This window comes from Triticum urartu, chromosome 2 (genome assembly GCF_003073215.2).
Source record: "Triticum urartu cultivar G1812 chromosome 2, Tu2.1, whole genome shotgun sequence".
In the NCBI taxonomy this organism is placed as follows: domain Eukaryota; kingdom Viridiplantae; phylum Streptophyta; class Magnoliopsida; order Poales; family Poaceae; genus Triticum; species Triticum urartu.
Window position 1 is genome coordinate 328,188,252 of NC_053023.1, and position 22,607 is coordinate 328,210,858.

Genomic DNA, 22,607 nt, shown 5'->3' on the forward strand with positions numbered 1-22,607 from the left:
ACGACGAATTCGTCGTCGTCGAGGCTTGCCTCATCTTCGGAGGGAGGCATATAGTTATCATCCTCAACCTCTCGGTCTGCCGCTCTCTCATGAGGGCTGGCTTCTCCATCTTCCTGTGCCGAATCTTGCTGTAGGGGGTGTTCTTCGGCGCTATTCGGGGTAGTATTATCTCCCGTGCTAGAATCACCGTTTTTGCTTTGGCGGGATTTAGAGCGGCGCCGCTGACGCTGGCGCTTTGGCTGTTTCTTGGAGGTGTCATCCTCCGCTGTTCCATCGCCATCTCCATCTTTTGGAGTATCCACCATGTATATATCATATGACGAGGTGGCCTTCCAGCGCCCTACAGGTGCTGGTTCCTGTTCGTCTCCTGCATCGTCGTCCATACCGTCGATGTCTTCGGAGTCGATGTCAAGCATGTCGGTTAAATCGTTGACAGTGGCTACAAAGTGGGTGGTGGGTGGGCTTCGAATTTCTTCGTCGTCCGCATCCCATCCTTGCTGATCGTAGTCCGGCCATGCCTCTCCTGATAAAGAGAGAGACTTTAGTGATTTCAGGATGTCGCCGAAGGGCGAGTGCTGAAAGATGTCTGCTGCGGTGAACTCCATTATCGGCGCCCAATCGGATTCGATCGGTAGGGGCGCGGGGGGTTCGGAGTCCAAAGAGGAATCCGGATCCTCGGAGTCACGGGTCACGCAGAACGCGGGGCTGACGTTTGGCTTGATCCCCTTTGAGATCGTAGCCCTTGAGGTGACGTCCAGCCGCTCATCCTCAATTGGCGCAATAGGCTCCGGATTAAGGGTAGGAACCGGTGCGCGTGCGGCCTCCAGGGCACTGTTTGGCAGCAGAGCAAGATCATGCCTCTCAAAACAGTGCGGCGCGCTTGGCTGTGGCTCGAATCCATCGAAGATCAAATCCCCGCGGATGTCTGCCATGTATTTTAAGCTTCCAAACCTGACCTGATGGCCAGGGGCGTAGCTTTCGATTTGCTCCAGGTGGCCAAGCGAATTGGCCCGCAGTGCGAAGCCGCCGAAGACGAAGATCTGCCCGGGGAGAAAAGTCTCACCCTGGACCGCGTCGTCGTTGATGATCGAAGGAGCCATCGGGCCTAAAAGTGACAACACAGAGGAACTCTTAATGAAAGCACCAATGTCGGTGTCAAAACCGGCGGATCTCGGGTAGGGGGTCCCGAACTGTGCGTCTAGGCGGATGGTAACAGGAGACATGGGACACGATGTTTTTACCCAGGTTCGGGCCCTCTCGATGGAGGTAAAACCCTACTCCTGCTTGATTAATATTGATGATATGGGTAGTACAAGAGTAGATCTACCATGAGATCAAGGAGGCTAAACCCTAGAAGTTAGCCTATGGTATGATTGTTGTATAATGAAGTCGTCCTACGGACTAGAACCCTCCGGTTTATATAGACACCGGATAGGGTTAGGGTTACACAGAGTCGGTTACAATGGTAGGAGATCTTGAATATCCGCATCGCCAAGCTTGCCTTCCACGCCAAGGAAAGTCCCATCCGGACACGGGACGAAGTCTTCAATCTTGTATCTTCATAGTCCTGGAGTCCGGCTGAAGGTATAGTCCGGCTACCCAAACACCCCCTAATCCAGGACTCCCTCACCCTCGTAGACTGTAAGCGGAAGCGTTTCACAACACGGTTGATGTAGTCAAACTTTCTTCGCGATCCAACCGATGTAGTACCGAGCGTACGACACCTCCGCATTCTGCACACGTTCAGCTCAGTGACGTCCTCCACCTTCTTGATCCAGCAAGATGGTAAGGTAGTAGATGAGTTCCGGCAGCATGACGGTGTGGTGACGGTGACAGTAATGTGATCTTCCTAGGGCTTCGCCTAAGCACTACGAAAATATGACCAAGGGAGTAATATATATATATATATAGGACAGGGCTATTCTGTTACTAGTAACAGAATAATATTTTGTTACCCTCGGCTCGATATAGGCCCCGGTTGAATCTGGACATACCACCCACCCGACGCAACGCGATGCCGCCGCCGGCCGCTCGCCCCACCCTACCCGCGCGTTGCCGCCACCGGCCGGCCGCCCCTCCCTACCAGCGAGCTGCCGCCACCGGCCGGCTGCCCCTCCCTCCCCGCGCGCTGCCGCCACCAGCCGGTCGCCCCTCCCTACCAGCGAGCTGCTGCCGCCGACCGGCTACCCCTCCCTCCCCACGCGCTGCCGCCACTGGCCGCCCGCCCCTCCCTATCCGCGCACCACCGCCACCACGTCTGTTGTCGTCCTGCACCGCCCAGCCAACCTCCTTCCGCATAACCGATGACCTCCTTCCTCCAGCTTGCCGCCACCCACCCTCGGGTCCGTACGCCACCGCCCACCCCCAGGTCCGCGCACCGCTGGCCATCCCCGAATTCATGCGTCTCCGGCCATCCCCAGATCCTGCGCCACCAGCTGTCGCCTCCCACACACGCGCCACCTGCGGCTGTAGGGGGGAGCCGCGGGGTCGACATTGTTCCTATTGGCAGTACACCTGCACGCTCCGTCGTCAGTCACGAGAAGAGCTGCGTGCAGGGCACCCTCGATCCGTTCAACGATCTGGTAGCTGGCGTCCTGGTTCCTTCCCGGCATCCGTCGTACTGGTTCACGCACCATCGCCGTTGGTCTTTTTCCGGTTTGAGATAGTGAGCGCCACCTGGGAGGACTCTCTGTGAACAAGGCTGCACCATCGACGGCCTCCTCCACCAGTACGTCTACTGCCACCTCTTGATCGTAGTTCCTCTCCACCATTAGAAGCTCCATCCTCTCATCACCTATCTATCCCCATACATGCTAAAAATTTGATGGCAAAGCCGATGCAATTTTCATCCATTTTCTGAAGAAAACTGAACTTGGTCAGAGTAAGAACAACTTCAGTTGATGATTGCGGGTTGTGTTTGGAGCTGGATGTGTTTGGAGCTGCTCCACTATATTTCTTTATTGGTTCAACAAGATAATTGCTCTAGATTTCATTTTCTAATATAATGTTAAAAGTCCACTAGATGGAAAATTCTCTGTGTTAGCTACATCAGTACTGCTCAATAGTACGACAAGTAGCAGTACTAATTAGTACAACTTACACAATATTAGTACCGATCAGTACTATTCTTAATGTTAAAAGTAACATCCATATAGTACTGATGAGTTGTACTGACAAGGATGCCGTCTACAATTCTGAACTTATTGTTGAGTCGTACAAGTACCGATTCAAATGGGAAGCAAGTGTCACATGAATCCTTAATTGAATTGGAAGCAAGGTTGTAATGAGACCCTGGAAAATCACTATTTATTTTATCCTTGGTTCTTAGAAAAGCATGGAAACAATTCTCTGTGTGTTAGAGTATCAGTTCATGTGGATAAGAACATGTTTCCTATATGAAAAAAATATTATCAGTTCAATGTGTATTTTGTCATTAGTTCATACATAACAGTCGTAAAAAATATTTTGATGTGTGTTAGAGAGAGCTCGACTTTATATTATATGGTAGCTCACTCATTGCACGATTGCACAGCAGTTTGGCAAGAAAATTCACATCAGTTCAGGGGCGCCTGCATCACGACCTCGCCGTGTCACCATAATCTCTCCTTGATTCGCCACCGGACGAGCCCCTCCTCACACTTTGGCAAGCTGTCACTTCTTGCTCCTGTGACTGGATCCCGTCTACTTCTCTAGGCCTAGAAGTTCTTGCTATTTCCCTGCAACAAAAAAACAATTCTATAAATTTGCTCCTGATTTCATTTAGTTCATGCTGCTTTTAATTGAAAATCTCATTTTGTGATTGATTAAATTTTCGAGCACCATACTCCCATGATGTAGGTCTACCGTATTCCATTGCTGGACTATGCCTTCTACCGACAGCCCCAGAACAAACCTCAAGTCTCATACTTGTTCCTATTTTTTGCAGGATGCAGCAAAAAGCAAGATTCACAAGTTCATCTTATGGATGCTTTTCAGTACATCTACTTCCCGTTGGTAAGTCAAATTTATTCTCTGCTTCCATCTTCCTATAGCACAAACATGTGCTTGTGGTTATGCCTGATAATGATGTTGTACACAAAATGGCTTATGGGATATGAGGATAATGTGTATACAAAATGATTTTTGGTTAATATTTTGTATGATACATTTGACAGAAAATATTCCTGTTATTTGTGAAGTTTATACAACTCTTCTATCATCATAGCTTATTCATGTTGGTAGTCCAGGTGCAAACACAAAATTAAGTTTGTGTGCATCTACAGGGAAGGTTCGCCTACAAAATATAGTTCACTTCGGTTAAAAAAAGTAAATTTTACATAAAAATGTGCTTGAAAGTTCAACTACAGTCACAAAGAAAGTTTGTACACTTTATTTTCAGGAGTGTACATCTTGCGCGTGCTGCTACTAATCTCAACTTATTGTCCAGTCATACTAGTACTGATGAATATCGAATTGATGAAAAATGTAGTATTACATGATATTGTAGTACAAGACAATGCACATGATAATGCTCAGGCTTGATGGTTAGATATTGTAGTCTCATAAATATGTGATAATGCTGCCATGATCTATTAGATAACTCATCTCAGCATGATAATGCTGCCATGATTTATATAATTTTGTAAAGAAGATCTATATGTGCAAGTTATCTGATAAAAGAAAGAAGAAAATCCAATTGCAAATTTAGTGAAACATGTGTACCTTGAGAAAAGTTTACAAAATAAATGCTAGGAGGTTCATTTCGTGTTCGTTTAAATGTCTTCAGTGCAAATGTGGAGGGCCGGTAAGTTCTACTACCAGTCTACGCCAAGTTCAGGGGCATTGCCACTAATGGAAAGGACAATGAATAAACGATGTTGGATCATAGGTCGAAGGAGGCCGGGTCAAGGCACCATGACTGGTTGTTGTTGTATCTTAGTGTCGTGCTTGTTGATGTGTTGACTAGCAGATCAATATATATGCATGTTGTTTGCTTTTGACATGGTAAAAATAAACTATTGGTACAAATTCTAGTTTCTATATGACAAAAGTTCATTAAGAAAAAAATCAGTTCAATGGATACGTTGTATCTGTTTATCACATATACTTGCGAAAGAGTTCAAAATGTTCTTCCCTTTCTGGAAATTACATGTGATTATTCATTTATTTTTAGGCCATACAAACAACAATAACTCATTAGTCTTGTATGGCTGAATTTCTTTTCATTTGCTCGTATAACTGGAATGCATCTTTGCTTGTATTATCTCTTGTAACACTAAGATATATTTTTCATGTTGGCATGTCTTTAGGAGTGCCCTGGCCGATCACAGCCACCACCGCAGGCCGTTCAACGCCACCTCCGCAGGCGGTTCATCGCAAAAACACCGACCTGGATCCCGCTGGTTCCACCAGCAACGCCCGTTCGAGCACGTCGTCACTCTCCTGCTGCAGCGTGGCTCAGCTACTGCACTTGGTGGAGGTCAGAGCCTTTCCTCTAGTTTCCCCTAGTTTTGAACTTCATGGATCCTTAGTGCCTGAAAACATTGAACTTGCCGATCCTTCCTTCCTAAGGAAGATGCATTCTGGGTATATCAAAAGCCTACTGGAGGAGTCACGGGGTCGAGGACCTCCTGCTTAACAGTACAACTCCTTGTTTTGTGGCCGATCACTCAAGGAGCTGAGTGCAGGCCGCAGTAAGTACATGAGTACTAATATTAGGATATGTGTGGTCCCAGTAAGTACATGAGTACTAATTAGCAAGTTTGATTGCTTCTGAAAACTGAAAATGTCAGCTTGTACTGATGCATTCAAAAAACGTGTTGTGTGTTTTCAGGAAAAAAACATTTGTCGGGTTTTTGGTGGCCAAGTATTATTGATATGGAGATGAATAACTATGCGGATGCGCTCCTATTGTTTTTCTGGAAAAAAACAAGATGCCATGTTTTTTACTTTATGAGCTTTCCAATTTGCATACTTCAAAGTTGCTGCTTGCTCCCACCCATGAATTGTGTAATTTCAATGGGTGTCGTCGAGCATGTTCGGAAGTATGCCCTTCATGCAAAAGTGTGAAGTTTTGTTAGTATTTTTTATATTTCATTTGACAGAGGCTTCATGTGGCAGAGGCTTCATGTGTATATTTCACTCATTTTTCTCTCTGAAACTATGAGCTGACGATAGATTAGAGATGAGTTGACGGTGTGGGTTCAGGTAGTGAGATTTGTAGCTAGTTTGTTTACTTGTTTAGGTGGTTGCAAGGGCATTCTATTTGATTACAGTTAGGCTACCATTTAGTATTGTGGTACTCTGTTGCCACAATTTATTTTTCTCCTCTCTTGGGAGAAGGTGTGATTTTTGGACATTGACATACATGTTGATTGTTCTTTCTTGGCGGTGTGTGCTGATTCAAGGGCGCAATGGAGGTTGGTAACAGGGGCGGTTCGGCCATGGAGGTGGCGGCAGAAGTGAGCCTGTTCGCGGCGGAGACCTCCGGTTCCCCAGTCCCAGGCGGCGTGGGCTCATCGACCAGGCAGCTGGTGTAACACCCTCGATGCGACTATATCTCCCACGTGTCAAGGCACGACTTAGAGGCATAATCGCATTGAAGGCATATGTCGCAAGTTAGGCAATCTTCACAACATCCCATGTAATATAAATAATAAAGGGGAGATAACATAGTTGGCTTACACTCGCCACGTCAACCAAGTACATAAATAACATTACATCATCCAAACACTCATGGCCCGACTACGGCGCCAAAATAAAAGAGAACCCAACATGCGACACGGTCCCGATCACCCCCAACTGGGCACCACTACTGATCATCAGGAAAGGAAACATAGTAACGTTGAGAGTCCTCGTCGAACTCCCACTTGAGCTCAAGCGCGTCACCTGGAGCGGAATCATCAGGCCCTGCATCTGGTGTAATAGTAATCTGTGAGCCATAGGGACTCAGCAATCTCACACCCTCGTGATCAAGACTATTTAAGCTTATAGGTAAGGCAAGGTAAATATGAGTGGAGCTGCAGCAAGCGACTAGCAAATATGGTGGCTATCCTGTTCGCAAAAGAGAGCGAGAAGAGGAGGCAAAGCGCGAGCGAGAAACTAGAGAGCAACCTGCGCAAACATTACTCCAACACCGTGTCCACTTCCCGGACTCCGCCGAGAAGAGGCCATCACGGTAACACACTCAGTTGGTTCATTTTAATTAAGTTGAGTTCAAGTTATCTACAACCGGACATTAACAAATTCCCATTTGCCCATAACCGCGGGCACGGCTTTCGAAAGTTCAAATCCCTGCAGGGGAGTCCCAACTTAGCCCATGACAAGCTCTCACGGTCAACGAAGGAATAGACCTCCTCCCAAGACGTTCCGATCAGACTCGGTATCTCGGTTCTTCAAGACATTTCGACAGGTTAAAACAAAACCAGCAACACCGCCCGAATGTGCCGACAAATCCCGATAGGAGCTGCACATATCTCGTTCTCAGGGCACACTCAGATGAGCAAGACGTCGGGTAGGCCAGCCCAGAGTTGCCCCTGGTAGCCCCGGACATTGCTTGGTTGGACCAACACTCAGAGGAGCACTGGCCCGAAGGGGGGCTAAAATAAGATGACCATCGGGCTCCGAAAACCCAAGGGAAAAAAGAGGCTAGGTGGCAAATGGTAAAACCAAGGTTGGGCATTGCTGGAAAAGCTTTAATCAAGGCGAACTATCAAGGGGTTCCCATTATAACCCAACCGCGTAAGGAACGCAAAATCCGGGAACATGACACCGATATGACGGAAACTAGGGCGTCAAGAGTGGAACAAAACACTAGGCGAGAGATAATATAATGATAACCCAACAAGTAAATAAATGTTCCAACAAGGAACGGCCTTCAATCTTCACCTACAACTAGCAACGCTATAAGAGGGGCTGAGCAAAGCGGTAACATAGCCAAACAACAGTTTGCTAGGACATGGTGGGTTAGAGGTTTGACATGGCAATTTGGGAGGCTTGAAAGCAAGTGGTAGGCATCGTAGCATTGGCATAGCAAAAGAGCGAGCAAACTAGCATAGCAAAGATAGTAGTGATTTCGAGGGTATGATCATCTTGCCTGCACAGTTGTCAGAGTTGACTGGATCCTCGAAAGCAAACTCAACGGGCTCCTCGTTAGCGAACTCGTCTCCCGGCTCTACCCAAACAAGACAAACAAGCAACAAGGACACGATCAACCACGTGCAAGATCTCAAACAATATGATGCAATGATGATATGCTATGCGGGATGCATATGCAAGATGTGACAGGAAATGCAAGAACCTGGCCTCAACTTGGAAATCCAAGTGTGCCACTGGAAAGAAGAGATGAAATTGCTTGAAAACGATATAAAGAACGCCGGAATCGGAGTTACGGTTTGGAAATGGGGAGCGATTCAAATATGACACCGGTCTGCGATTTACAGCAAGTAGGCATCTAAATGCAATGAGATGAACATGCTACAGCACCCAAACATGACAACAAAATACATGGCAGGGATGCATTCAAGATGCTTAACAAAAGTCTAGCACTGAGCTACGGCCAATTCATCCATTAACAGGTTCAAACAAGCATGGCAAAAATGCATATGGCAAACAGATCTCAGACTTAGTGAAATTAACACTTGTCTGGAATTTCAGATCAGGTAGCACTCTTCGGAGCAACAAAATTATATGCTACACGACCTGAACATGGAAAAGTAAAGCATGGCATGGAGCTACTCAAAGAGCTTAACAAAAGTCCCTTAGTGACCTTGAGCTAAAAGGGATCAGAAAATACAATTGCAAGCATGTGAACATAGCAAAAACATAATCAGATCACACACTTGGTGAAAACTGGAGCATGATGAAAACAGATATCAAGTAGGCATGTTTACGAGCTCGATGCACTCAATACAGAGCAATTCATGATAAGCTAAGCATACATCCATCAATAATACACAAAATGCAAGCTAGACATGGCAAAAACAATAGCATAGCATGCACGGATCAACTACAACATCATCGGCAAAATTGCAAACAAGTTGACAATCTGCCCAGATTCACAAAGTAGCAAAAGTAGAGCTCGATTACCTCAAGTTAGGGTGCTCCATAATTGCAAACAAAGACATGGATGGATAGAGAACTACAAGATTAACAAAACATCCTTACTGATCATCCTCAAAAGAGGCACGGATCACTAGGAAACAACATGAACATATGGAAATATGAGATAACAGATCAAGGACTTGGTGGAAATGCTAAGTCCCTGAAAACAGAATTACCAAGTGCACCACTTTGCAAGCTTGTGCTAGTCATCACACACATCACAAAAATACATGGGTTGCACCTCTGGAAAGATGACAAAACCCTTAACAAAACATATGTAGAGCATCAGGGCATATCATGCACACATTAATCATGGCAAAAATGACAAAAGGCTAAATAGAGTAGCAGATCTGACAATAATCTCAAGTAGCCCTCTTCTAACAGCATTTCTGGCATCAAGATGAACTCAAATGAAAATGATTCAATGGAATGAAATGATGTACTCTCTGAGATGAACATTTTGATATGCTGTATGCCAAAAACGGAACTACGGATGCAAAGTTACGGCGCGATGAACATGGGCACTTGAAGCGGAAAATATCAGGGACTTAGTAGAATTTTCGACCTCCGGATCTAGGGTTCGTCCGGCGCGCGAACCGAGGTGGCGGCGCGGCTCGCCGGAGAGGACCCGGAGCTCGCCGGAGAGGGGTGCCGGCGCCGGATCCGGGCGTGGGGATGCCGGATCTGGCCGGCGGCGGGGCGGCGACGGCGGAGCACGGCGTCGGCGGGGGCGGCGCGGTCGAGGCGGCGGCGCGGGGCGACGCGGCGATGCGGCGGCGCGGCGGCGGAGCGGCGAAGGAGGCGGGCAGCGGCTCGCGGGCTCGCGGGGGCCGGCGCTGGGCCTGGCGGGCCGCGGCGGTTGAGGCGGTGGCGGCGCCACTTGGCGCGACGGGAGTGGGCGGCGGCGATGTGTCCGGCCAGGGCGGACGTGTCCGGCCGGCGCGGAGATGATTTTTAGCGTTTCAGACGAGGGGGATCCGGATTTTCGGGGAGAGGCCTTTAAATAGAGGTAGAGGGAGCTAGGAGAGTCCAAATGAGGTCCGGTTTTTGGCCACGTGATCGTGATCGAACGCTCTAGATGATGGGGCAGGTTTAGGTGGGTTTTGGGCCAAATTGGAGGGGTGTTGTGCTGCAACACACACGAGGCCTTTTCGGTCCCTCGGTTAACCGTTGGAGTATCAAATGATGTCCAAATGATACGAAACTTGACAGGCGGTCTACCGGTAGTAAACCAAGGCCGCGTGGTAAGTCTCGGTCCAATCCGGAAATGTTTAATCCCCACACACGAAAGAAAGGTAGAAATGACCACCGGAGGAGAACGAAGCGCCGGAATGCAAAACGGACAACGGGGAAAATGCTCAAATGCATGAGACGAACACGTATGCAAATGCAATGCACATGATGACATGATATGAGATGCATGACAACGATAACAACACACGGAGACAAAGACCCGAACCCGAGAAAATATAATAACTTAACGCCGGAAACGGCAAGAGTTGGAGTACAAATTGGGAAAGTTACATCCGGGGTGTTACAGCTAGGCCTCAAGAACAGCATCCAGACCAACTTCGGCGATGACTACGTCTTCCAGATTGCTTCTTGTTAGGCAGATAAGAACAGAGAATGGTGTAGCTTCAGTCTAGCTTCCAGCAAGTTTTTCCTTCCCGTTGCTCATAACTGAATGAACCTGTTGATAAAAATACATCTTACAGTACTTGATATATATAGTTGCATCTAATTTCGTACATCTCATGACATGCCAGGATATCTCAACGCTCGCAGTGTCCCTGTCAACAAACACACTCAAGTTCTATGCTCCAGCAACTGGACAGTATTTGGGGGAATGCACAGGCCATAAGGGGAGTATCCATGAGATTGCCTTTTCAGCTCCATCTTCGCTGCAAGTGATATGCTCTTGCTCTGGTGATGGAACTATCAGAGCCTGGGACACAAGGAGCTTCAAGCAGGTCCCCCCTACCACTTTGTGATTGTTGAATACTCATGTTGGTTATACATGGTTACTTTCTTTTAATATTATATAAATTTCGAGCCATCACTATGTTTCTCAGTTTCTGTATGGTAAATATTTTGTACTTTCATTAAGTGTTAATTCTTGTGATGCTTGGTTTGGATTGAGGTTGGTTCATTCTTGTAATTCTTGTTCTTGTTTCTACCTCAGCCAATAAGTCGTATCCGTGTACAAATTTCTAATTTCTATTGCTATTAGTTCAAATGATCAATTGCTATAAGTTCCCCTGATATTGTCCCATCAGTACACATTTCTAATTTCTATTGCTATTAGTTCAAATGATAAATTGCTACAAGTTCCCATGATACTGTCCCATCAGTTCAAGAGATCATTGTTGTCTTGTTTAAGCCGTTTAAGTACAAAATTACAAGTGTTGATATTTGTGTAGTGATCAGGCCGTTCAGCTCTGCTACCGCAAGCCGTTCACCTCTGCCACATGAGGCCGTGCAACGATGCAGCGCTCATCATGTTGTGTTTTTAAAGTACATGTTTTGTGTGCTTTCTAGTTCACCTATTTAACGATTCTATAGTACACTAGGCGTTTGTGTTATGCCTTAATAAGCATTTGAGAAAACCTTGTATGGATCGAAACTAGCATATGTTTAGTTCTATTCTTGTAAATAAAGCTCCACTTTTGTTTTGTTTGAAGTTATTTGGCAAAAAAATAGTATATGTTCTACTGTAAAAGACATAAAATGTCTTGATGCATGCTAACAGAAATCTGAAAATACACTCAATTCAGTTCCTATATTTTATTTCAGTTCAATTTAGAACTATTTGCAACTGTTCAGACTTGAGTATTCCTATATTTTATTTCAGTTCAATTTTGAAGTATTTACAACTGTTCAGACTTGAGTTTACAATGGAAAAACATTTGGAAGTTTAGCAAGGGAAAATACTTGTTAAATTCATTTGAAAAGTGTCATATAGTTCAACTGTTATATATAATAAATTCATAATGAAATGTGGGAACAATTCAATATGTGTGTGTGTTAAAAACATAACAGTACAGAGAAATTTGTTACGTACTCGTTGAAAAAAATCGCATCAGTTTGAGAACGGAAAAAAATTGGTGCCAATAAAGTTCGATGGAAAAACAACTTTAAAAGGAAACGTGAGAAGCTCACAAATTAATTATGTGACGTTGACGTCCAAGTTCTACAACTGATCCGTACAAACAAAAATGGTGGTTCGTTCTACAAAGGAAAAATGGTTTAATTAAAATATTGATCAGTATAGGTTAAAAACGATGGTCCGTTCAAAATAAAAGAAATGACAGAAATTCAAATTGTAAAAGTTTAAGCAAAAGGAAACCCCATGCAATTCAAATGGTAAAAGTACAAGTCATAAAATAAGAGAAGTCCAGGACATCGTTGTAAAAAAATGTTTAGTTCAAAAAAACATTTTATTTTTGAAAAAAATATCATTCAGTTCGATGATATAAATCATGCAAGTACAGGGGCGACGATACAATAACATTCAGTTCAACAATATAAACCATGCAAGTTCGGGGCTAGGATATAGTAAACCGTTGAAAATTTATGAGAAAAATATTACCCAAAAAACAGAGCAAAGTCTAATTAGTGAAAACACGCTCAGTACAAACCCATGCAAGCATCAGTACAAGTACCCTTTTTCGGAACCATTCAAAATTGCTCTATAAAAAATAGCTCAGTACAAATATACACATATATCAGTACGACTACTCTGTTTTTTAGACGAGAAAACAGCAGGATCCGTCATGCCATATTCAAAATTACTCTTATACGGTTGCGAAGTAGAGAAAACGTTCAACATGACTAAGTTTCGCATTTTCGATAGCTATCCAACGGTATATTATTTGCCATATTTCGACAAACTTTTTAAAAAAATCGCGATCAAAATCAAATTTGACCGTATTCGAATTCGTTTTTAAACCGTAAAGAATTAGAAAAATATTTATATACGAAAAAGTTGTGCATTTTACATAGCTTTCCAACGACGTATCATTTGCGTCAATCCGACAAACCGTTTGCAAAAAATCGCGAAAATACATTTCGCCCAGAATTTCACCTTTTTCAAATTACTTTTAAATCATATAGAATTAGAAAAAATAATACATATATGGAAGATGCGGATTTTCACCAGCTTTCCAACGCCATCTTATTTTCTCAATTCCGACAAACCGTTTGAAAACTGAGTCCAAAATATGATTCACGTTTTCGGTTTTGAAAAAAATGGTTTTTTCAAAACTGCTCTTAAACCATATTGATTTTGCAAAAACGTTCAATATACTTGAAATATGGTTGTCAAGAGCTTTCCAACGATATATTACACGCCACGTTCCGACAAAAAAATTACAAAAACTTTTGAACTAAAGAAGACGATCTGTTAAACACAATTGAAAGCATCAGTTCAACCACTTCGAAAACATCAGTACAACCACCTGAAACCGTCAGTTCAAAAAGGGTAACAGAATAATATTCTGTTACTAGTAACAGAATAGCCCAGATATTTCGTCCAGAGGCTATTTTAGGTGCTGCGTCACCTTATTATTGGGCCAGGCCCATGTATTTTCGAAGTACTTAAGTATAGGCTGTTTTTAGAGTCCGTATGTGTGGGGAAACAAGAGTTAGGGTTGGTTTCGGACCCCTCCACCAAGGGCCACGAAATTCTCCCTCTCTCCTCCATATATACAGCCCTTAGGGCATCGTTTAGACTTCGGGTTTTGTTTAGATTAAAAGTTCGCCATAGCTGCAACTTCGCGTACTTCGTTTGTGTTCAATGACCAGACCAAGGCGTCACAGAACCCGACCTTGATCAATAAAGCTTTCATCTTAGATTCGCAATATCCAGATTGCAATCTCAGTTTCTTGCTTGTTCTTCGTTTGCTTGCAGGAAATAGACCCTCGTGGTCAGGTTGATCGTGCTCCGGCGTGGTCAATAACCCTCGGAAGTTGGTTTAGCGATTGCTAAGGCGTGACGTCTCGCACGTTCGTAGTCGGATCGTCAAGGTCGACTCCCATAGAAAATGATAGCCACCATCTCATCGAAACATCGGGACACCTTTGCCTCTATCAAGTGGTATCAGATTTCCAGGTTGTTCGGTGAGATTTTACAGTTTTTCGTAGATTAGATCGAGTCTGTTCTTCATACCTACAGTCCACGAAAAAGCCACAAAAAATATTAGGGTTAGCTCATCATATCCGAACCAATCCAAGCCTTTGCATAATCTTTTTAGGGTTTTTGCTTTGTTGAATTTGCGGTTGCATCGTCGTGTCAAGTTGCTGGTCTGTGAGTCTAGTCTTTTAGAGTTTCGAGTTCTGGTCACAAGTTGTCACGCCGCCGCCGCACCATCATCATCGCCTTGCCATCTACCACCATTGCTTATCCGCCACCGCTCTGAATCCGTATCCATATACCACCACTGAGGGAGTCCTGGATTAGGGGGTGTTCGGGTAGCCGGACTATACCTTCAGCCGGACTCCTGGACTATGAAGATACAAGATTGAAGACTTCGTCCCGTGTCCGGATGGGACTTTCCTTGGCGTGGAAGGCAAGCTTGGCGATGCGGATATTCAAGATCTCCTACCATTGTAACCGACTCTATGTAACCCTAACCCTATCCGATGTCTATATAAACCGGAGGGTTGTAGTCCGTAGGCAATCAATTCCATATACAACAATCATACCATAGGCTAGCTTCTAGGTTTTAGCCTCCTTGATCTCGTGGTAGATCTAGTCTTATACTACTCATATCATCAATATTAATCAAGCAGGACGTAGGGTTTTACCTCCATCAAGAGGGCCCGAACCTGGGTAAAACATCGTGTTCCCTGCCTCCTATTACCATCCGGCCTAGACGCACAGTTCGGGACCCCCTACCCGAGATCCGCCGGTTTTGACACCGACAACCACCAATCTGTATCCATATACCACCACTAATCTGTATCCATATACCACCACCGCTGCCATATACCACAACCATATATCCACCACCAATCTGAGTTCTTCTCATATTAGGTTTGTTTTTGAGATCAATCTAAATTCCGATTCGTGTATCCTTGCCTGCGTAGGTCTCGAAAAAAAAAGAGTCTGGAGACCCCCGGGCAGTTTTTAGGCCAAAATTTCGGCGACCAAAAATATTTTTCCCTATCCTATTTTTAGGCTTTTTTGAGTTTTTTGAGCCACGTGCCATCATAGTGATTTTTTGTCGCCCTTTTTCGTCGTCGCTGCCCTAATTTCTGAAAAAAAGTCAAAAAAAATTTCGTGCCCATCCTATCAGTTTGACGTGGGAAGAGTTTTGAGACACTCACCATTAGAGTGATTTTACGTAAAAAAAAGAGGAGCGCAAAAAAAGAGCGAAAAAAAGTTCCAGAGTGTGCTTTTCCCTTTTTTACGTGCAGCGCCGTGATTTTGTTAGTGTTCTAGGCTCGCGTCTCTAGCACGGTCTAGCCTAGGACCAGCACAGTACCGTCGTTGAGCGTTTATTCAACTTTGCATCTCTGAATTGATTATTGCTGGCCCCTTTTGCTACCATATTATAAGCCTTCCTAGATCCACATATATCTACATCGTGCGTTTGACTCTCCCTGGTAATCGCTCTATCCAAGCTTTGAGAGTTTTGACTACGACGGTTGCCGATCACCGACTGCTGCTGGGTAAGAACTGGTAAGAATTTGAGATTTGCTTGACGGATTTGTGACACTCCACCACCGCCGTTTTCTAGTAGTCTGTAGGTTCATATTCTTGTGTGTTTCTATTGCTGCTAACCATGGCAGGATCACAACCCGACGCGATTGACTGGGAGAACATGACAAACAAAGAGTTACATGATAAGTTTCCGCAAATGATGAGTGGACAGGTGGAAGATGTGCTAAACAGATTTGAAGAGGCCATGGAGAAGCTAGATGGCATGGAGAAGACATTTGAAACAAAGCTCAATAACAAGTTTGCTGAATTGCTTTCGCGTTTTCCACCACCGGCTGCTCCTGCCGCACCTCTGCACCAACATCAACAACACCGACTACCTCCACGTCGGGAAACAGCCCTCTGCCGAGCAAGCCGTGTCCCTCTTCAACCTGGCCAAACTACTGGTGCTGCTGTTGATACTTCTGTGGCTCCTACTACTGATGTGGAGGAGGATGATTATGTGGGAGATTACGAGGATGAGGTTGATCAAAATCAGAACTACGTGCAACCACCAGCACCACAACCACCAGGTCGTCTACATGCAAATAATGGCAATGTTAGGGCTCCCCCTCAGGTACGAGATCATGACCATCTCCCTAAACTGAAATTGAATATTCCACCATTTGAGGGTAGATATGTTCCTGGTATATATCTTACTTGGGAGTTAGAAAATGAACAATGATTTACATGTTTACAATATCCTGAGGAGAGACGTGTTCCTGCTGATGTTTGTGCTTTCACTAGCTTTGCATGTGTTTGGTGGTCTGAACATTGTAGATTATATCCTATTCCACCTACTTGGGCTGCTTTGAAAACTGCTATGCGTACTCGTTGGGTTCCACCATATTATCAACGTGAATTACTTCAAAAATTACAGCGATTAAGACAAGGAAAAAATTCTGTAGAAGAATATTATCAGGAATTGCAAACTAGCATGATTAGATGTGGTATTGTTGAGGAGAATGAAGCTATGCTTGCATGTTTTATGGGTGGATTAAATAGAGAGATTCAGACCATTCTAGAGTATAAGGAGTATACAAATATCACTCGTTTATTCCATATTGCTTGTAAAGCTGAACGTGAAGTGCAGGATCGACAGGCATTGGCGCGGACGGACTTTTCTGCAGGTCGACCTTCATCATGGACACCACGTGCATCATCTACTTCCACACATTCTGCTACACCGGCACCTCCGTCGGCTGCCACCTCCAACTGTGACACAATAAAGCAGGCACAATCACCACTATCTACCAAGAGCACACCTTCTGGGCCTGCAAAGAGCTCTTCTTCATCCATGGCATCAACAGGGTAAACACATGATATTATTTGTCGACGTTGCAAGGGTGGAGGTCATTATGCAAGAGAATGCCCATCTAAGCGTGTGATGATTGTTACTAAGGATGGTGGGTATGAGTCCGCTAGTGACTATGATGAGGAGACTTTGGCTCTTATTACACGTGACGAACACGGTGGAGACGATTCTGATCATGAGACGCAATACATGGCTCATGAAGATGTTGACAGGTATGAATGTTTAGTTGCTCAACATGTTTTGAGTGTGCAGGTTACACAAGCTGAGCAAAATCAGAGGCATAATTTGTTCCATACAAAGGGAGTTGTGAAGGAACGTTCTGTTTGCGTGATCATAGATGGAGGGAGTTGCAATAACTTGGCTAGCATAGAGATGGCGGAGAAGTTATCTCTCACCACAAGACCACATCCACATCCTTACTACATCCAATGGTTCAACAACAGCGGCAAGGTTAAGGTAACACGTACTGTTCGTGTGCATTTTAGTATCTCTACATATGCTGATTATGTTGATTGTGATGTGGTACCTATGCAAGCATGTTCCTTATTACTTGGTCGACCATGGCAGTTTGATAAAAATTATGTACACCATGGTAGAAACAATCAGTATACTCTTGTTCATATGGATAAAAATATTACTTTGCTTCCTATGACTCCTGATTCCATTTTGAAAGATGATATTAATAGAGCTAATAAAGCAAAATAGGAGAAAAATAAGAGTGAAAATCAGATTGTGGCAAAAGAATTTGAGCAACAAATGCAGCCTAATAATAAACAATCTAGTGTTGCTTCTGAAATTAAATTGAAAAGTGCATGTTTACTTGCCACCAAATCTGATATTGATGATCTAGATTTTAGCAAATCTGTTTGCTATGCTTTTGTGTGCAAAGAGGCATTATTTTAATTCGAGGACGTGCCTTCCTCTTTGCCTCCTGCTGTCACTAACATTTTGCAGGAGTTCGCTGACGTCTTTCCACAAGACGTGCCACCGGGATTACCACCTATTCGAGGGATTGAGCATCAATTTGACTTAATTCCCGGTGCATCATTACCCAACCGTGCACCATACCGTACCAATCTAGAGGAGACGAAGGAGATTATGTGTCAAGTACAAGAACTGCTCGACAAAGGTTATATACGCGAATCCCTTAGTCCTTGTGCTGTTCCTATCATTTTAGTGCCGAAAAAGGCTGGTACGTCGCGTATGTGCGTTGATTGTAGAGGCATTAATAATATTACTATTCGTTATCGTCATCCTATTCCTAGGCTAGATGATATGCTTGATGAATTGAGTGGCTCTACAATATTCTCCAAAGTTGATTTGCGTAGTGGATACCATCAAATTCGTATGAAATTGGGAGATGAATGGAAAACAACATTTAAAACTAAGTTTGGATTATATGAGTGGTTAGTCATGCCTTTTGGGTTAACTAATGCACCTAGTACTTTCATGAGATTAATGAACGAAGTTTTACGTGCTTTCATTGGACGATGTTGTGGTTTACTTTGATGACATATTGATTTATAGCAAATCTTTGGAGACATTTGGAACATTTACATGTTAGTTTTTATTGCTCTACGTGATGCACGTTTGTTTGGTAACCTTGGGAAGTGCACCTTTTGCACGACCGAGTATCTTTTCTTGCTTGTTTATGGAGTTTATGTTTAGCCAGATGAGCTATTGGTGTAACATCCCAAAATTCTAAATTTTGGAATGTTATAATAAATAGATAGATTTGATTGATTTGTTTGATTGATTGATGAAATTGAGTGAAATTCGAAACTTTTGAAAGTTAAATGAGAGGGAATAAAAGGACTTTCCCAAACTTTCATTTTGCATTTTGATCTCCGTGAATTCAAATTCTTTTCAAATACAAAACCCTAGAGAGAAGATGACATGACTTCTTCCATTTAATTAAATGAAAAGGGTATTTGAAAATATTTGAATTTCATTTGGAATATTTTAAATTCAGAAACTTTAAGCAACTCAATGATTTTCATGAGAGAAGATAAAATGACTTCTTCAAAACATATGAAATATGAGTTGGAAGTTTAAAAGATCAAATTTAAAGTCCTTTGAAATTATTTTCAATTTGGAGTTATTTGGGTTTTATTCAAATTATTTTTCTCCAAAAATAAAATATATGGAAATTAGGGTAAAATGATTCCCTACAATAGAAAATTGGAGAGAAATAAATTTGAAATCATTTTGTATTTTTAAAATGATTTTTATTGGATTTTATTGTAGCGGCCACTCTTTGAATTATTTGAATTTTCTCGTTTATATGATTGACAAAACATTTGTCATTGTAGAAAAATCTTTTTCTGAAAATTTTGATATGTAATATGCCTATATATAATTTTATTTTATTTTCGTTATACGGTTTTCCTTCTGTTTCTATTTAGAAAATTAACTTGTACATGCGGCCCATTTATTCGCACATGCGGTATGTAGGGAGTCGGCAGCTGAGTGGCTCATTTGCTCTCCTAAAATGGGATGGCCTAGCCAGTATTTCTTTATTTTTTTAGTTTAGCGAATTTCAGAAAAAATAGTACTTCAAAAAAAAACTGAGCCCGTGTACGCGCGCGGCGGCCGAAGGCTTCTAGCCCATGCGGTTCACCTCCGTTTCGTTTAAGTACGTCTACATTTAGTCCCACATTGTCTAGCCTTTAACTCCTAAACCTCTTTTCTATCTATAAATATAGACCCATAGAGCCTCTAAAAATCATCTGATTCGGGTTAAATCAATATTTTGGTTTGACTAGATTCATTTAAGAAAAATATTTTTCTCCTCTTCGGCGCGACTTCTGGAAGTTGTCTCCTCTCTCCGAAGTTGTCTTTTCTCTGCCTTATAAAGGTATCTTTCTTTGTTTTTTTCTTTTTATAATTCCGTAGTTTATTATTTCTAGACTAATACGATAGAATAATTAGATTATCAATTAGTCTACTGTATTTATACATTAGACCTTAGATTTTTCTTCGTAACTTGGCCCTGATTTTTCAAATAGCCATAACTTTTTACTCGTTCATCCAAATTAGTGAAACCCTATATTTCGTCTTGTTTTCACCTATCCAGTTCTGTCACATCAACTTTTTGAAATTTTAATTTTCAATTTGTTCAGATTCATATTCAAACTTCTTTTGTATCATGAGTTTTATAACTCCGTTTGAGTTGATTCTTTTTGCAAATCGAAGCTCTTGACCTAAACTTTCTGATAAGGCCAAATTCACATAATTTTGGTACTATTAGAAATTGTTTTATGTTGCAAGAGTTATTTGCTTGGTTTTGATGTTTTCCGAATTGTCTTCTTCGTTCTTTCCGTTCTTTTGAGTGATTGCTTATGTGTGGTTACTATTGCTTGCTTACGATAGATTGACCGGAGTGTGACAAGTAGAACTATCAAGAGTTTTGAGTGCAAATCATCTTCATCAATAGTACAGCAAGTTCACACTTTGATCATACTTTTTATTACCCAGTTTTTATGCATTAGTTTCAACCTCAAACACTTGCATGGTTAGGATGTGATTAACATGTGGGTTGGGAAGTAGTGATGAGGTAGAACCTATTGCCTTTATTATCAAACCCTGGGAGTTACTTCTACGTTATGCTTATATTGCTCTGCTATGCTCGTAGACGTGGTGTTTGAGTGTATCCATGACAGATAGATTGTTAATTAATGGTTTCAACTTAAGGTGGCAACTTTATACACATCTGGGTGGATTGCTTGGGGCACCTGAGGGAACCAGTGTTTCCCAAGGGGATCCCGAAGCCGTGTTCATCCCTATAGATGCCGCTCAAAGGGATCATAGATTATTCATGCTAGAAACTTTGTGTGCAGCCACAAGCTATTATGGGCTCTAGCATAGTTGAGTAAGTTGCGTGAAGCTCTTGAAGAGGTAGACTAGCAGGTAGTGGGTTGTAGGTGGTATGTCTATCCGGAGTAGAGAGTTAATGCTTCTGAAAGACTGTGTCTCGGTCATCCGTTTCTCAAACACCATGTAGTGCGAGAAATCCAACGGAGGAGATCGAGTCTTGTGGGGAAAAGTGCGCAAACCTCTGCAGAGTGTACAAACTAATCATGGTTAGCCGTGTCCCCGGTTATGGACATCTTGAGTCTCTGGTATTTGGATTATCATGTTGATCTCAACACTTTATTATTAATTTGATTGGGTTGATGATTATTATTTGGGATTGAGTTGGAGGAACCTTCTCAATGTTTTTAACCAACTTTGTAGTTAAATAAAATATATTCCTTTGCATTAGGGAAAAATTGGCTTTTCGCAAAAACATTATAACCGTAGAGCTTTTCCACCAGCCAAATATGCATGTAGTGTGCTATTCATGTACTGACCTTGTGGTGCAACGTCTATGTTGCAGGATTTTACGACGAGTAAGTGATACATTAGGGTTACATTTCTACACTCAACTTTGCCGTTGGTGTTGATGGGAATCCACAACCTTGTTGTTACTTCCGCTATTTGGATTGAGGTAATAGTATTTACGTTATTTTATACATGTGATTTACCTCTGTTATAAATCCTCGAGTACTGTGTGTGTCAGCATACCGATCCAGGGATGACACTTAAGCACAGAGACTTGGTCTGAGGTCGGTCGGTCGCTACAATGATGGTATCAGAGCACATGTTGACTATAGGACGTGACCCCTAGAAACTGGCAAGCCCATAGGAAGATTTTCTCTAAAACTTTCTTTTCAAAAAGATCTTTTACCTCTCTTCTTTTGAGCTTTTTCAAATTTTTTAGTGAGACCTATACCCTTTTCCCCGTTTTGACCGAAGATTCGACTGATAGACCTCCAAATCAGGATATATACAAGTGATCATTTCGGATGAAGAGGATTTAATTACGAATGTGCATTGTGCATTTACATAATAGAGTTCCCGTGGACTCTGATAGACTCGGGATTGAAGGCTGTGAATTTCCATTTGTATGACCTAGGAAGGCTACCCTTTATGTTCAGACTATGAGCTGTCAATACCCGTAGAGAGTGTGGAGAAAGACCGGAACATGGAGCATTAGAACTCAAAGTTTTGTCAAGAAAACCCTAAGGCAGGAGATATCAACTATGGAATGATAGCTCATGGCAATGACATGGGCATAGAACACGGCTAATCCATGATGTTATCGCCTGCTTGTGCTATTGTCACCATGCTGAGTTAAGCATGCATTTCTTCGGAAGGATTGGATGGTAGAAGGCTGATGGAGTATCTATCAGCAAAGGATGCACTTTTAACTTTAGCTGGTATATCACCAGGATCTGGAGTATTACATCAATTTTTTTAAAATGGACCTTTAGGAAGCCGTATTTGACAAGGAAGTATTTCGTGAAGAACTCAGGACCCAGAAGCTGAAAGTAGCCAAGCTGGAGGAGCAAAACCTCGAGATACCGGAGATTCGATATGAACTAAAGGGCAGTAGGACCGTGGTTCATACAGAGAATGTTGAAACCCAGAAGTTTGGAACGCAACTCGAAATTGAAGAGGACGTCTACG

General features: G+C 43.0%; 1 long non-coding RNA gene across 1 annotated transcript; it reads left to right on the plus strand.

The window, feature by feature from the left end:
• The first annotated feature begins 2,477 nt into the window (after positions 1-2,477).
• Positions 2,478-5,352, plus strand: LOC125541520. The gene is made up of 3 exons (XR_007297565.1): positions 2,478-2,728; positions 3,926-3,993; positions 4,766-5,352. It is a non-coding gene; the product is annotated as an uncharacterized LOC125541520 (long non-coding RNA).
• Positions 5,353-22,607: the final 17,255 nt, after the last annotated feature.